A 14,530-nucleotide genomic window follows, 5' to 3' on the forward strand; every position below is an offset into this window, starting at 1 on the left:
GTGCCAAAGGCTTAAAAATTCTTCTTATGTTCTTGTTTTTATCTCCTTTCTTGACTTTGGAAAGTCTTAAATACTTCTTAGGGAGAACCTGTTTCTTTCAGCTGTAATCTAATATACTGGAGACTTTTGGGTGTGGTGGTAAGATATGGATGGGGGAGAACATTCTATAATCTTCCAAATAAATCTCAGTCTTTTATTGGGGACTGTGTCTTTGGCTTGTGACTTTTCACAACTTTTTCTTCTTATATAACTTCCATCCTTAGGCAGACAGGAAGGCTGCAGGGTGCTGCAGTGAGAAGAACCTCTTCTTCCACAGCTCTAGAGCAAGGTTCTGATGAAGTCTTCTCCCCTGGAGAGTAGGTCTTTATTGGAGAGAAGGCTCTGGGTGTATATCAGGAGGATTACTCTTCTCTCCCCACCACCACAGCCACTAAGGGATCTTTCTACAGTCTTCACTGTGACAACTTGTTCGGATTCCTGGAGGCGAAGTCCAGGAAATGTGGAGTTTTCCAGGACTTCAGCCCCCTGGTGTTAGGAATATCTCACTCTCAGCCTCCAGTAATTTGTCAAAATTACCATTTAAGGGTTCCTATGAGTTTATAGCTCCAGTGGTTTTTGCTCCAGGTAAGCAGATCTTAACTGTGAGACTGGATTTTCCTGCTTCTCCAAATTTTGGGATGCAGGTTCGCACTATAAACTTAGTTCTCGAATAGGTGTGAGAAAAGCAATGTCCAGTTTGTCTAGCTTTCTCTTGCAAGGATAGAAGTGACAATACCCATGGTTTCTACATCTGAAATTGTAAATTCCTAATCCAGGATTTTTCGTTACAAATATACTTTTTGGAGGCCTCACTTAATGCTCTTAATGTTACATCTTAATTCATTTAATTTTTAAAAATTATCATTTATTTAAAATATCCTTAGTCATTTTATAATTGTTAGACTTTCTATGTCATTTTGTTTTCATTTTTGTCCTTATTTAAAAAAAAAGCACATAGATGGATTTTGTTTCTTAATCCAACCAGATACCTGTCTTTTGATAGGGTAATTCAATCCATTATTACCATACTGTTACTGTTCTGTGTTGTAAGGATTCTGATATTTGATTTTTCCAAATCCTGTATTTGTTTTTAACAACTTACGTTTTAATTTCCTTTATTAACCTTCTTTGTATACAAAAATCATGTTTTTAAAAATTATAAAACATCTTTCTTGTTCTTTGCTAATTTGTTTGAAATGTCTTCTTCTATCATCTTAAGAATTCATTTTCATTTCCTTATTCTTATCTGGGGAATGTCTCACCCAAGTGGTGAGATGTTAAAAGCATATTCTGTCACCAGCTGGCTAGGAGCCAATGGACTGGCAGGCTGTGGCCCACAGACTGAGTTGCTCTGTTTGGAAGCCTCCAAGTTACCAGCTGAAGGATGATAACTCTTAAGACTGAGCAGTATGATGTATTCGTCTCCTGGATTCCCATTCTCTTGCAATAGTGATTTCCACCCAAAAGGTAAGTGCGTATCTATAGATATGGGGAAGAGGGGCTTTAGGTAAGTACATTATGCTTTCCCTTGTGCTATGAGCACAAAGCTGATGGGGCTGGTTCCTCCTGCATGGGATGCCATCACCCCCATTCCTCTGGCAGTTTCTCCACTCAGACTGCATGGTCTTGCATGATGGAAGCTGCTCTTTGCAGAGCTGACTTGTAAAGGAGAACCTTTTACAAGGTTAATGGATCCCCCTCTTCTCCTTAAACTATATTCCTGAGTTCTCAAAACATGCACGCACACACTAATTATCAAAGAGGTAATTTTTTAAAAAGAGGACTCCTTAGTAACTAACACAGGAATCCATCCTTATGGAATGTGCTGTTGGTTATTAGTAACATTTTTTCATCTTCTCAACAAAAATAAACAAAGTAACTCTTTTATATTGTGGTTTATTTAAAAACAGTGTTGGATGCCTGAAGAATTTTTATATTTTGTCCTTTATAAGTAAAAAAGAGCCTTACATTTAAATTAACTAAAGAAATATATCTGTATCTATGTATCAGGGAAATGCTTAAATTATTATATTGTATCTGGCCGAGCTAAAGCCCTCAAAGCAATAATGCCTTATTTATTCACAAAATAATATCCTGGTAAAATGTGAAAATGAAGAGATCTGTTAACTTGAAATGTATTTTTGTCTGCTTGTCAATGTGGAGATTAAATAATGCATATGGAACAATGGAAACAATATCAAATGTACTGAGCTTTATTCACATAATAACACTGAGTTTCCTTTGATCCTCTTAAATTTTGGCATACTTCCTTCTTGGCTTTTCTCATCTTTTCCAGATCAATTCCTATTTGAAGCTACAAATTTTGTTAAAAGCCATATTTAAGTGTTCATAATAAAATCAATGAAACTGCACTAAATGCCATCTACTATAAATTTTAAAATATATCCTTTCACTAGCTTAACAAAACCTCTACTGCTTTTAGCTATTCCATCAGTAACACTGTACCTGGCTTGGATCTGGTTGAGACATCTTCTGTCTTGGTTTCAAAATGGAAACAGTGAACTCAATCAGTTGCATGTAGCCTCCCCAGGAATTATACCAACCAACATGTAATGTCCATAAATGAAGAATTTTTTCTGGAAATTCTAATATTTTGACAATATGCTAAAACACAAAAAAGATGCTTTTCTAAGCAGCATAGACTCAAGTCTCAGGCATCACATTCCCCTCTTGTTGTGTTTGCCTTTCTGAATACATATGATTATATTCTATATTAGACAAAAGTTAAATATTTTATGCTTATAATTCAAATATGTGATTCATTTGGAAATTTCCCCAAATCCATGGACAGAGATCTATATTAAATAGCTGGGAGTTCTGACTTAATTTTGTTATAGATGTCTTTAAAAATTAGGTAGATGAAATCTTGACTTCATAAATCCAGTGGAAAGATTCTCTAGGGATGCTCCAAATCCCAAGCTTGGGATATAAATGACTCTCTTCCTTTCCTTTAAATATTTCCAATACAAGCTTGTCTTCATGTACATATGTAATGTCCTTCTTTTTGTATACACTCCTCCTGTTCTGGCCTCAAGGTACATGGGCTCTGTGATCCCAGGTTATTGTCCCAGCGCTAGAGGAAGATGTTCCTTGAGTGACAATGATTTGTGTTAGAGCAGCCATTCTTGCCAGTACCATTTTTATTTTCATATTTTAGGCAAAAAATGATTTAACAAATACTGTTACCACTGAAGGATATAGATTGATTGACACTCAAGTCATGTACCGAATTTATTAATGGATAATGGTTTAGATTTCTTTAAATTTCATAAATAACCTTTTAAATCAATTTTACAGCTATTTAATAAAAATGAAACGTTTCAATATTTGAAAAAATTCAAAATCAACACATTCTCTTAGTAATCATCCTTCTTAGATATAAATCTGGTTATGTTTTTATCTCCTTAAAATTCTTCAATGGCTCTCATAGTCTTCAGAATAAAGTAAAAACCCACTTTTTAGTATGGTGTTCAATGTTTTTCATTAGCTGATCTCACTTATCTCTTTGGCTTTATCTTGCATTTCCCACAGTGTTCCAGCCATACTGTAGTTCTGAACACCTGTTCGGCTCACACTCAATTCAAATGCCATATATATCCTGGTCTGTCTGTTTGGAAAAAGTCTGCACCAGAAGGATTTTCATCCAGCTAACTCCTAATTATTTTACAAGGTTCACAAAGGCATCTCCACTGGGAAGCTTTCATGATTCCACAGTCTGGCTATGTGCTTTCAGAGTGCTCTGTGTATACTTACGTGACAACTGTTAACCGCACTGTCTTACAAATGTATGTTTCCCTACTTTGGATCTTTTTAGTGTAGGTACTACATTTCATACTACTTTTTATATATCAGTTGCGTATACAATGTTGGACCCATAGTAGAGATCCAAAATATGTTTTTACTCAAAGACAAATAAAATAGAAGTGATTTATGTAGTATTCATTCAGTTTTAATTAATAATTTTCTTATTAAAAAAAGCTAATGTTATTGTTCGAGCCCTCCATCATTTCCACCTTCATAAGCTTTCAATAACTTGATCCTAGGTTTTATTAATTTATAAGGAAATTATAGGAGACTGAGTTGAATGAATTGGGATTAATAAATAAAAGACATTGAATACAAGATAAGCTATAAATCTTTATCAAAGATGCAATTAACTATTTTGTCTTGGAGTAAAAAGTTTTCACCTGAGACTGTCAATTTTGACTAACAATTAAATCCATAGATGCTTAAAGAAATCTCCTCCTACTGGCACTTGATGGCCTATATATGATTTTGAAAAATGTTAGACTTTGCTTTCTTTTAATGTCTTTCAAGACTGTTATCTTTTTTTTCCAATTCTATTTTCCCTTCAGTACTAAGGAGAATCACCATGTTTTATACTTTGTACTATCTATATAAATTATTTCTGATTGAGTAGTTGTTGATTAACTTTCCAGAGTATCTGTAAGATTTGATCATTTCTATTTACTTCAATGGCCCTTATTTAACCTAATCCTTCACCTTACGCCATGATTACCTTAAAATCTTTTTTGCCCAGCTCTGTGACATTAGTCTCTTATATTGGGTAATATTCTGTTCTCATACAAAATACAAAAATGTGTCATTTTCACCATCCCTTTAATCCAGGAGCTTATTCTTTTTTTTTTTTTTTTTTTTCAGGAGCTTATTCTTATATTGTTTTTGCACAGAGCAGCATTTGATGAGTTATATTTCTTGGAACCCTAGATCTATGGAATATTTATGGGTATAGCCTAAAATGTTTCCTGGTTAAAGATGTTTTGCAGATCCTCAGTTAAATAATTTTGAAATGTTTATTTATGATATAACAAAACATTTGACATGTTAAAACAGTTTGTAAATTTTAGAAGGAACACGTGATAGACAAAAATTCCCAAGTTCATATAGTCACTGACTTTTTCTTTTTTTCCCCGTGAAGCGTACTGAAGACTAATGTTGCATAGAACATACTTTAGCAAAGGCTAACCCAGAGAATTTTATCCAAACATTTTATTCTGGTCCCATTTTTTTCTAACCCAACCCAATGCTTTATTGGCTTTCCTCTATGGCTTCTCCTTCCCAACGGAGCCAGCCTCAGGACGGATCTTCATCTGTCAGCCATTACTCCCTCTGCCGATCTCCTGCCCCAGAACCAACGTGCTTTCCCTCAGTACTGTAGACAATTTCTACCAAAACGGTTTTCAAAACTAGATCAGTGAGAGAGAATCTTTAAAATGTACAGCAAGCTTATATAGTTACTTAATAATGACATGATGAGCTTAATTTGTTTGGTAACCCTGATTTTAAAGTCTTACTTTTTAAAACCATAATAATTCAATAATCAGCAGAGTTTTCTTTCTTAAACTTAGTTTTAAAATCTATAGGACCATTATCTATTCACTTACTTATCCTTTAAAGATTTTGCTAACATAGAGTACCAATTCTTATTCATTATCTCTTAAGCCATACATATAAATTATAAGTGGAGTTTACTTGTGTGGCAAATATGAAACATTTCCCACAAAGGTGTAATTCAGAATCTATAAGATGTATGTTTGAAACTTTCAGTTTAGCTTGATATTAGAAAGCCTAGAGGAATAAAATTTTAATATTGTCCATAAATAATACTTGTCCAACATGAATTGTTTCTGTAGGTCTTAAAAGAGAGAACAAAAAAACAAAAAACTCAATGCTGACATTGTTTACAAATTTCGAAAAGACAGATTTTTGGTTTGCTTTTTTAAACTGATACGACACATTTACTTTGGATACCAGAGAAAGAGAACATGTTGTCATGGATATTTAAGACTTAAAATCTTTGAAAATAGTCTGATCTCTTTCCAGATCTGTAGGAATGCTGATGGGCAAATTCAAAGCTTGTCTAAAAAGGAAACTGTAACTTTGCTCAGGCTTGGTACAAACTGCAACTACTTTTGGAATAGATTCCATTTGACTGAAAGATTTGTGGGCCTGAGTTACTAGCCATTTACTTCTGCCAGAGTACTGTTACTCCTTCAGAGGAATGTTTGGCTTTGAACAGTCATGAATGAGCTGACCTGTCACAAGCTAACTGTAAAATTAAAGAATAAACCCACACAGACTGATCTGCAGATGACAGTGGCTTTGTAATATCTATCTAGATGTGCAAAGCTTTGGCTAAAATCAGTGATTTTGCTATAATTGATATTAGACTAGCCTTGATAACACTAAATAATCAATAGGTTTATTTATTTCCTTCTTTCCTAAAACATATTCTTGAAGTACAGTAATGAGTAACAGTATTATATCATTTACATTGAAGTAATATTTTTCTCTCTCTTTTTTTTTTGCCATGGACTTAGGACATGTATCTATTTTATCTAAAAGCTGTATCATATTATGGAGATACTTTTGCAATAAATATTCTGACAAAACATTAAAATCTTGATAATCTATTTTAACTCTATACACCTACAGTTATGGATAGCTCCTCTCCATGGGAATAAGGGCTGATGATGGACTGGTAGATATTACAGTGGGCCTTTGATTGTTCTGAACTTTTTTCCACAATTGGATGAAACAGAGTACAATGCTCAAATTCATAAATAGAAAGATCATGCTCATATTTCTTCTTTTATCTTCTTAAAATTACATCAAAATTAATGGTGTTTTGATTGCATATTCTTGTTATTCTGGGTATCATGAGAAATTATTGAATATACAGGTTGCAGTCACACAAAAAAACATTTTAAGGACCTAGTTTCCAAAATCAGACATACTTAGGTGCATAGCTCTCATTTATTAATAAAGTTATTAGCAAACATGGGAAAAATTATATGACACCTCTGGATCTTCATGTAAAATAATAATAATAATAATAATAATATTGGTTCCATAAAGTTGTTGAAGAAATAAATTTAATATGCTTTATATCAAATCTGGAGAATAATACATCCTCAATCAATAATGATGACAATCATTATTATTGCTGTTACATTGAACAGAAAAATAATTAAGTGAAAAATGACTCATTTATTAGTTAATCTTTAGGGCCAGCCTGGAGTTGGAAGAACCTGAGCCTAAACTAGAACAGTCTCTTTGACTTTAGTTTCCTAATCTGTAGCCAGAGTTGTGTACAAGCCATGCTTATGTCTAAAAACTAAGCTGCTTTAACTCAGTTCTGTGCAACTAGAACCAGAGGCTTAATGCTTTAGTGGGACATTAAAGATGAAATGATTCCATCTCCTCTTTTTTCTAGCTCTGTTATCCTTGATGGGTTAATTTCCCTTACTGAGCCTTTAGTTTCTCATCAAAAATATGGGTAGGAAAATAATTTGCAAAGATATGTTGAAGTTTTTGAAGTATAAAATGAATGACATTTCTTGCAATTAACCATATAAAATGTGACTACTATTGTTTAAGAGTTAGTTAAAAAAATAATATGTAGATTGAAGAATATTTTAAGGGTAATATGTTTAAACATCAGAAAAATGTATGGAAGTGATCTTGCATTATCAGATATATTTTTCACTATTCTAATACACTGAAACTGGCTACTCAACATTTCCTAATACAAGTTTTGCTGTCTTTTAAAATTCATGAATGGCACTTAATAAATGCAAATAGCTTACCCATTGTTCCAATCATCTTCTGTTGTAATCTTCTCTTTATTTATATTTATACTCCCGTTGTCTATTTTTGAGAAATTTTTAAAGATGATGATATGAAAAAAATACATCTGAAATAATTAGATCTGGTGGAGAAATTAGGTGAAAGGGGTCAAATTACAAACTTACTATTGTACAACAAATAAGCTGTGGGGATGTACTGTACAACATGATGACTATAGTTAACAATGCTTTATTGTATATTTTAAAAGTTGCTAAGAGAGTAGATCTTAAAAGTTCTCGTTACAAGGAAAATAATTTAACTATAGGAGGTGATGGATGTTAACTAAACTTATTGTGGTAATCATTTTGCAATGTATACATATATCAAATCATATTTTATAAGCTGAAAATTATACAGTGTTTTATGTCAATTACATGTCAATAAAACTGAAAAAAGTATAAGAGCTGGGCATGCTTTTCTTAAAAATATCTGATGGTTATAATGGCACCTGGGCTGAGGTTTTGATGAAAAATTCATGAATGACTTTTGAGGCTATCATTGGAGAAAAAATATAATTCAGTATGGAATGCGGAAACCACAGTTATTTCCCAAAAAACTGGTGTTGGGAAAACTGGACAGCTACACGCAAGAGAATGAAACTGGTTTACTGCATAAATCCATACATAAAAGTAAAATTGAAGTGGATCAAAGACCTGAATATGAGACATGAAACCATCAATCTCTTAGAAGAAAACAGAGGCAAAAATATCTTGAACATAAGTATGAGTAATTTTTCTCCTGGGTACATCTCCCTGGGCAAGGGAAACAAAATAAAAAATAAAAGAGTGGGACTAAAACAAACTAAAAAGCTTCTGTACAGCAAAGGTCACCAGTAGCAGAACAAAAAGTCAACCTACGGTATGGGAGAATATATTTGTAAATAATTCAGCCAATAAAGGGTTAGCATCCAAAAAATACAAAGAGCTCATATGCTTCAACACCAAAAAAACCTTATTTAAAAAACCCAATTAAAAAAAATGGGTGAAGGACATATCTCCAAAGAAGAAATACAGATGGCCAATAGGCACATGAAAAGATGCTCCACATTGCTAATCATCAGGGAAATGCAAATCAAAACCACAATGAGATATTGCTTCACACCAATCAGAATGGCCACTATCCAAAAGACAAGAAATAGCAAGTGCTGGTGAGGATGTGGAGAAATGGGAATCCTCCTACACCGTTGGTGGGAGTGTCAATTGGTGCAGCCACCATGGAAAGCAGTATGGAGTTTCCTCAAAAAACTAAAAGTAGAAATATGATTCAACCCAGTAATTGCACTTCTAAGAATATATCTGAGAGAAACAAAATCCCTGATTTGAAAGATATATGCTCTCCTATATTTATTGCTACATATTTACAGTAGCCAAGAAATGGAAGCAACCTAAGCATCCATCAATAGAAGAATGGATAAAGAAGATGTGATACATATACACAATGGAATATCATTCAGTTATAAAAAAAAGAAATACTGCCATTTGCAACAGCATGGGTGGACATAGAGGGTATGATGCTCAGTGAAATAAGTCAGTTGGAGAAAGACAAAACCATATGATGTCCCTTATTTGGGGAATATAAATATATATCAAAAAAGAATGAACAAAAGAGCAGTAGACTCGTAGACCCTGAGAAGTGACTGGTGGTTACTGTGGGGGAGGGGTTGGGGTGGGTGGATAGGGAGGTTGAGGAAGATAAAGGGGCACAAAAATTCTCAATCATAATGTAGGTTGGTCACAGGGATGGTAGTACAGCATAGAGAGTACAGTCAATGATTCTGTAACATTTTCCTATGTTGACAGATAGTAGCAGTATTAGTGGGGGAGAGGATTTAATAATATGTGTAACTGTTGAATCACTGTGTTGTATGCATGAAACTAATATAAGATTGTATATCAATAATACTTCAATTAAAAAATGTGAGGGCAAAAAATATGACTTGCGTAGGGAGAAAATAGGAAAGAAATAAGTTTATATATTCAAGACTAATATTTTAAGGCTATTTAGAAAGTAGTGAGAGTTGTACGTGCTTATGCCATAGGAGCAAATGATTTGGTGAGTAAAATCTCTCTACTTCTACTGTTTGATTTCTTAATATAACACAGGATATTTAGGATATCATTTCAGTTTCATGATCAAGTGAATTAAAAATATATTACAGGCCATGTGAAGCTGGGTGCACAGGAATTAGGGTTGTTATTGTGTTGAGATAAGCCTCCCAAAATGTTTGCAGATAGATGCAAATAAAGGGAAAAAAGCAGGAAGAAGTATACAAAGGAGCCCATCAACTGAAAATCTATCACTGCATTAAGCAAATAGAAAAAAAAAACAGAAAAAGGGGAGATACTTATTGCCCCACATCTAGATACCAGATATTTAACATTAATTAACCCTTCAGTTCTCAGAACGCTTTTGCAAGTTATGCATTATTTTCATTTTACTGATAAGGAAACATGAAACTTAAAGAGGTAAGTAAATAGGCCTAGATTTCCTCATTTATTCAGTACTATTTTGGGGGGTTGGACAGTATCACTGGATAAAACCAGACAAATTCTCTGCCTTCATTGAGCTTACATTTCAGTGTCAAAAGAAAGGCAACAAATATTAAATTGTGTAATATCTTAGAAGGTAGTAAGCACTTTGAAAAAGAAAAGGAAAAGCAGGTAAGAGGGATCAGGAATCTTTGGTTTGGAGGGGCATTGTGCACTTTCAAATAATAATCCATAAATGTCCTTGAGATGGTGACAACTGAGAAAAAACTTGCAGAAGTTAAGGAGTTAGACATGTGGCTGACTGAGAGAAGAGTACTTTAAGCAGAGGGAACAGCAGGAACCAATGACCTAAGGTGGGCCCCTGCCTGGCACTGGCCCTTTGGAGAAGCAGAAACATCAGTGTGGCTGGAGCAGAGGGATGGACGGGGGAAGCTCTTTGGTGGGGCTGCCTAACACCTGGGGCCTTACAGAATATTGCCAGCACCATGGTTTCGATATGAACAAAGTGCGGAGTCATTGCTAGGTTCTGGGCTGAGAAGTGACAAAACCTTACATATGACATGTTTCAAAGATATCTGGCTGTTGTGTTGAGAACAGTAGATGATGGCTGAACCAGAGAGAGCAGCCTGGAAATTATAATCCAATTTAGAGATCATGTTCGCTGAGTCCCGGTTTATTGCAGTAAAAATAGTGAGAAATTGCTGGATTCCAGTGATGATTTGAAAATACACAGGGTTTCCTCACAGACTGCACATGGGGAGTAAGAAAGTCAAGAACTGCAAGATTTTTGTCCTGGGCACTGGAAGGAAGGGGTTGCCAGCAACTGAGAAGGCTGAGTGTGGGGCAGATTTGGGGGAGAAGAACATTAGCTCTGTTTTGAACATGTTGGGTATGAGATGTTTATTAAATATGCAAGCTGAAATGTTGAGAAAGCATTTGGATATGAGTCTAGAGCTCTGGATAGAGGTCTAATTTGGAGAAATACACTGGGGAGTCATCAACGTGGCATTTGAAGTTATGTGACTGAATGAAATTACGAGGTTAATGGAGATGGAGAAAAAATAGAGAAAGTGGATCAACACTTGATAGGGTTGGGGAAAATAATTTTCTTTATGGCATTATTTGGAATTTCCCCTGTGATAACATAATATGAAACAGCTTTAAAAATACAGGTGAGTTGGGCATGTTAATAGAAGATATTTAAAATTCTGAACTTCACAGCTTCATGGGCTTGAAAGAGGTTATTTCAAGTCACCCAGAACTGTATTTTATAACCTTTGTTCAGGAGAAACTAAACCAAAACCAAACTAAAACCCATCCAAACAGTTGGATATGCTTTTCCTATGGATAATCTGATGCTCCAGTGTAATATCCATACGTGGCATAATTAGAGACAATTCTAAAGAAGATGAACAAGTTAATTTTAGGTATTTTAAGCACAGAAGTTCTTCTAAATGTGTCTCTAAGATTTTAAGTGAAAAGTAAGTCTATTTCATTACATGAAGCTGACCATCCTATTATTCTAAACTCTTAGCAATTCCTTATGGGAAAACTAAGTTTAAGGTTTTCTTCAGCTTCTCAACTGCCTTGGTTATATGACACTTACTCTTTTACCCTTCTGTAAAAGATAATTTTCCCTCTCCCCTTCTGGGTTCTTGGTTAAGATACCCCCTCTCTATCCTTTAATCAAAAAAGACAGATAAAGAGTAGAAAAACAAGCAGAAATTGAACATGCAGTATACCTCCCATATACATGGGAAAGACCCAAGAAAACTGAGTGACTCCCCTTAAGGGCTCCTGCCATCACCTTAAGTGCCATGTCCAGCTAAAGACAAAATATGTTGGGTGGGGTTGGGGAGGTCAGTTATGGGAGGTTACCAGGAAAAGCACAGTAAGAAAGTGTAGGTTATAAACAGATTCGCAGATTTGAATGTCTTCTCCATTGATCAGTTTCTAGAGAGTCAGTCATCCTCTTCCTGGTAATGAGATGGAAAACGTTCTTACAAATGGAGATCTCCCTTGTAGCTGAGCATGTCTCTTACAAAGTGTAATTTCTATTGGGTTTTCAGTTTCTCCTTTGTTTATTTCTTAAAAATAACTTGCTCAAGATAATCCTTATGCCAAAGACATGTATTTTGGGGAGATTCTGCTCCCCTTCATTTCTTTATATGATTTGTTCTCCAGAACTTGTGTCTGATAAAACTGATCAATACAGTTCTTCTTTACGTACCTGTAAAATCCTGATTCAGCATGGAGGATACAAACAAGACTACTCTCTAAATAAAGATCAAAGGCTAATCTTAGGCAGCAGAGTATCTTGTGAAGCTTATTGAACATAGTTGTATACAAGTTGATATATATAGATTGATATTGGTTGAAAATTATTATTAGTATATACATCTGTAGGATCACAATAAAATACTAAGTGATGGTCACTTGAGACAACGCTTTCTTTAAAAAGAAAAAAAATCAATTAGGCATACACTCATGTGGTAATAAGAAAGCTTTGATGGTTCTCCAAGAGCTGCATAGGCAAATGAAGGGTTAGTTCATAAACATCAAGTACTACAAACACTTTTGTATGAGAACGCTGAGATCCTCACCGACTCAAAAGTGTAAAAATCAGACTTTGAGTCTCTGATAAATTGCACTCAAGATATGTAACGCTAAGTAAATCCCTTAATACATCTGAGCCTCCTTATCTCCATCTGCGAAATGGGAATGAAGACATAAGACTTGCCCAGGACTGAATGTTGTGAGGGCCAAATGAAATAATGCAGTGAACAATTTTGAAGATTTCAAGTTCTGGACACCTTAATTATGTAACAAATGTTAAAACAACCTTACCTGCATGACTATGAGGATTTAGTAATTTTGACCGATTTGCTTTCTTAGCAAGGTCAGGCTTTTACAAATTGGAAATAAGACTCAGAGGTTCAATTAGATGTCAGGAGTCTGGTGATGAAATCACAGAAACTGTTGTCTGCTTCCGTCCAAGAAAGTCAGTCCTAGTTCTATTGTGCTTTTGACGCTAGTGGTCAAGAACTGACCCCAGACGAGTCCAGCACCTTAAAATACCTTCTCTGTGCTAACACGGCCCGGACCACCCGCCCGCGCTCCGCCCCCAATCCTCTCTAGCTCGCGACTAGAGGACATTTCTGCTGCTCAGAAACCCTCCTAGGCCGGGAGGGGACGGGGTTGTGACGTCCTTCCACGCCGAGTCGGAATCCCCCTTCCTTCCCGTCCCCGCCTCCCGCTCTCTGGGCTCCGGGCGCCCGGCCCGCGGTGCCCGCAGCGGCCCCGACCGCGACTGCGGAGCCGGGGCAGCGCGCGCCACGGCGCAGGCTCCGCGGTCCGAGCAGGCGCGTCACCGGTCGGCGGGACGTCGCGCCCCGCTCTGCGCCCGCCGCGCCCCCGCCGTCCGGGCCCCGGGCCGCCGCGTCCTCCCTGGCGGCTGCGGGCGGGGCCGCCTCGAGGTAGGGCTCAGGGGCTCCGCTCGGGAGGGCGGCCGAGCAGGGGCGCGGGCGGGAAGGCGTGCCTGCGGGGGCCGGGCCCAGGCCGAGCGGCGCGGCGGGCACTGCGGCCGCGGAGGAGGAGAGAACTGGCCCGCGCGGGGAGCGGGGCGCCGGGCAGCCGGGCCACCGAGGCGGTGGTGCCCGCGGGGCGTGACGCGGGGCCGGGATAATAGGGGACGCGGGGGTGGTGGTGGCTTCTTGGCGTGGTGTGCTTTTTTGGGCAAGATCCTTCGATCCTTATAGCTGTGCCCCCTTGAAAGGTTGGAGGTGAAGAGAGCACAGGGTTGAACTTCCCTCGGGACCCTGCAGCCCGCTAGGAAGGCCCTCCAGTTTCCGGGGAAGAAGGTGAAGGTGACGGTCACCTGCTGCTGTGGCCGCAGATGCCGCCCTAGGCTGGGGGGAGGGGGCGTCCAGGGCTGCCGGTTGACGGCGGAGAGGCTTCTGTTGCTTTGGGTCTGATGAGCCTCCTCTTATGCGTTCAGTGGAAAGGACCCGGGAAGCAGCCCTCCTGGCTTGCCTTAGGGCACCCTAGGATAAATGTGAGAAAACAAGACTCCCCGGGAGAAACGGAGATGGGAAAACATGACATAGAAGAAGCAGAAGTAGAAGAGTGAGATGGGAATTAAGTGAATGCTGAGAAATATGACAGGTCTCTCACCCTGCAGAAAACAATGCAGGAGAAACAATTTACGGTTTGGAAATGAAGGACGCAGAAGAGGTTTACATATTAGAGTGTTAAACCCTTAACGTTTAGTTGTGTTTTTTTTTTTTTATGCATTAGATCGGTGAGAATATAATTCTTATTTGAGTGTGGAA

At 37.3% G+C, this 14,530-nt stretch overlaps 1 protein-coding gene across 3 annotated transcripts in view; it reads left to right on the forward strand.

Annotated features, from left to right (window-relative positions):
- The first annotated feature begins 13,421 nt into the window (after positions 1–13,421).
- Positions 13,422–14,530, forward strand: part of GLRB (glycine receptor beta) — a 101,996-nt gene continuing 100,887 nt past the window's right edge. The window contains exons 1-2 of one of the 3 annotated variants that reach the window (XM_057497023.1): positions 13,422–13,675; positions 13,975–14,065. The gene's annotated coding sequence lies outside the window, so the exon portion shown is untranslated. The remainder of the gene's footprint in view (positions 13,676–13,974; positions 14,066–14,530) is intronic. The other 2 variants (XM_057497021.1, XM_036887882.2) reach the window with 2 other exon arrangements.

The sequence above is a fragment of the Manis pentadactyla genome, chromosome 1 (assembly GCF_030020395.1).
Source record: "Manis pentadactyla isolate mManPen7 chromosome 1, mManPen7.hap1, whole genome shotgun sequence".
Classification (NCBI taxonomy): domain Eukaryota; kingdom Metazoa; phylum Chordata; class Mammalia; order Pholidota; family Manidae; genus Manis; species Manis pentadactyla.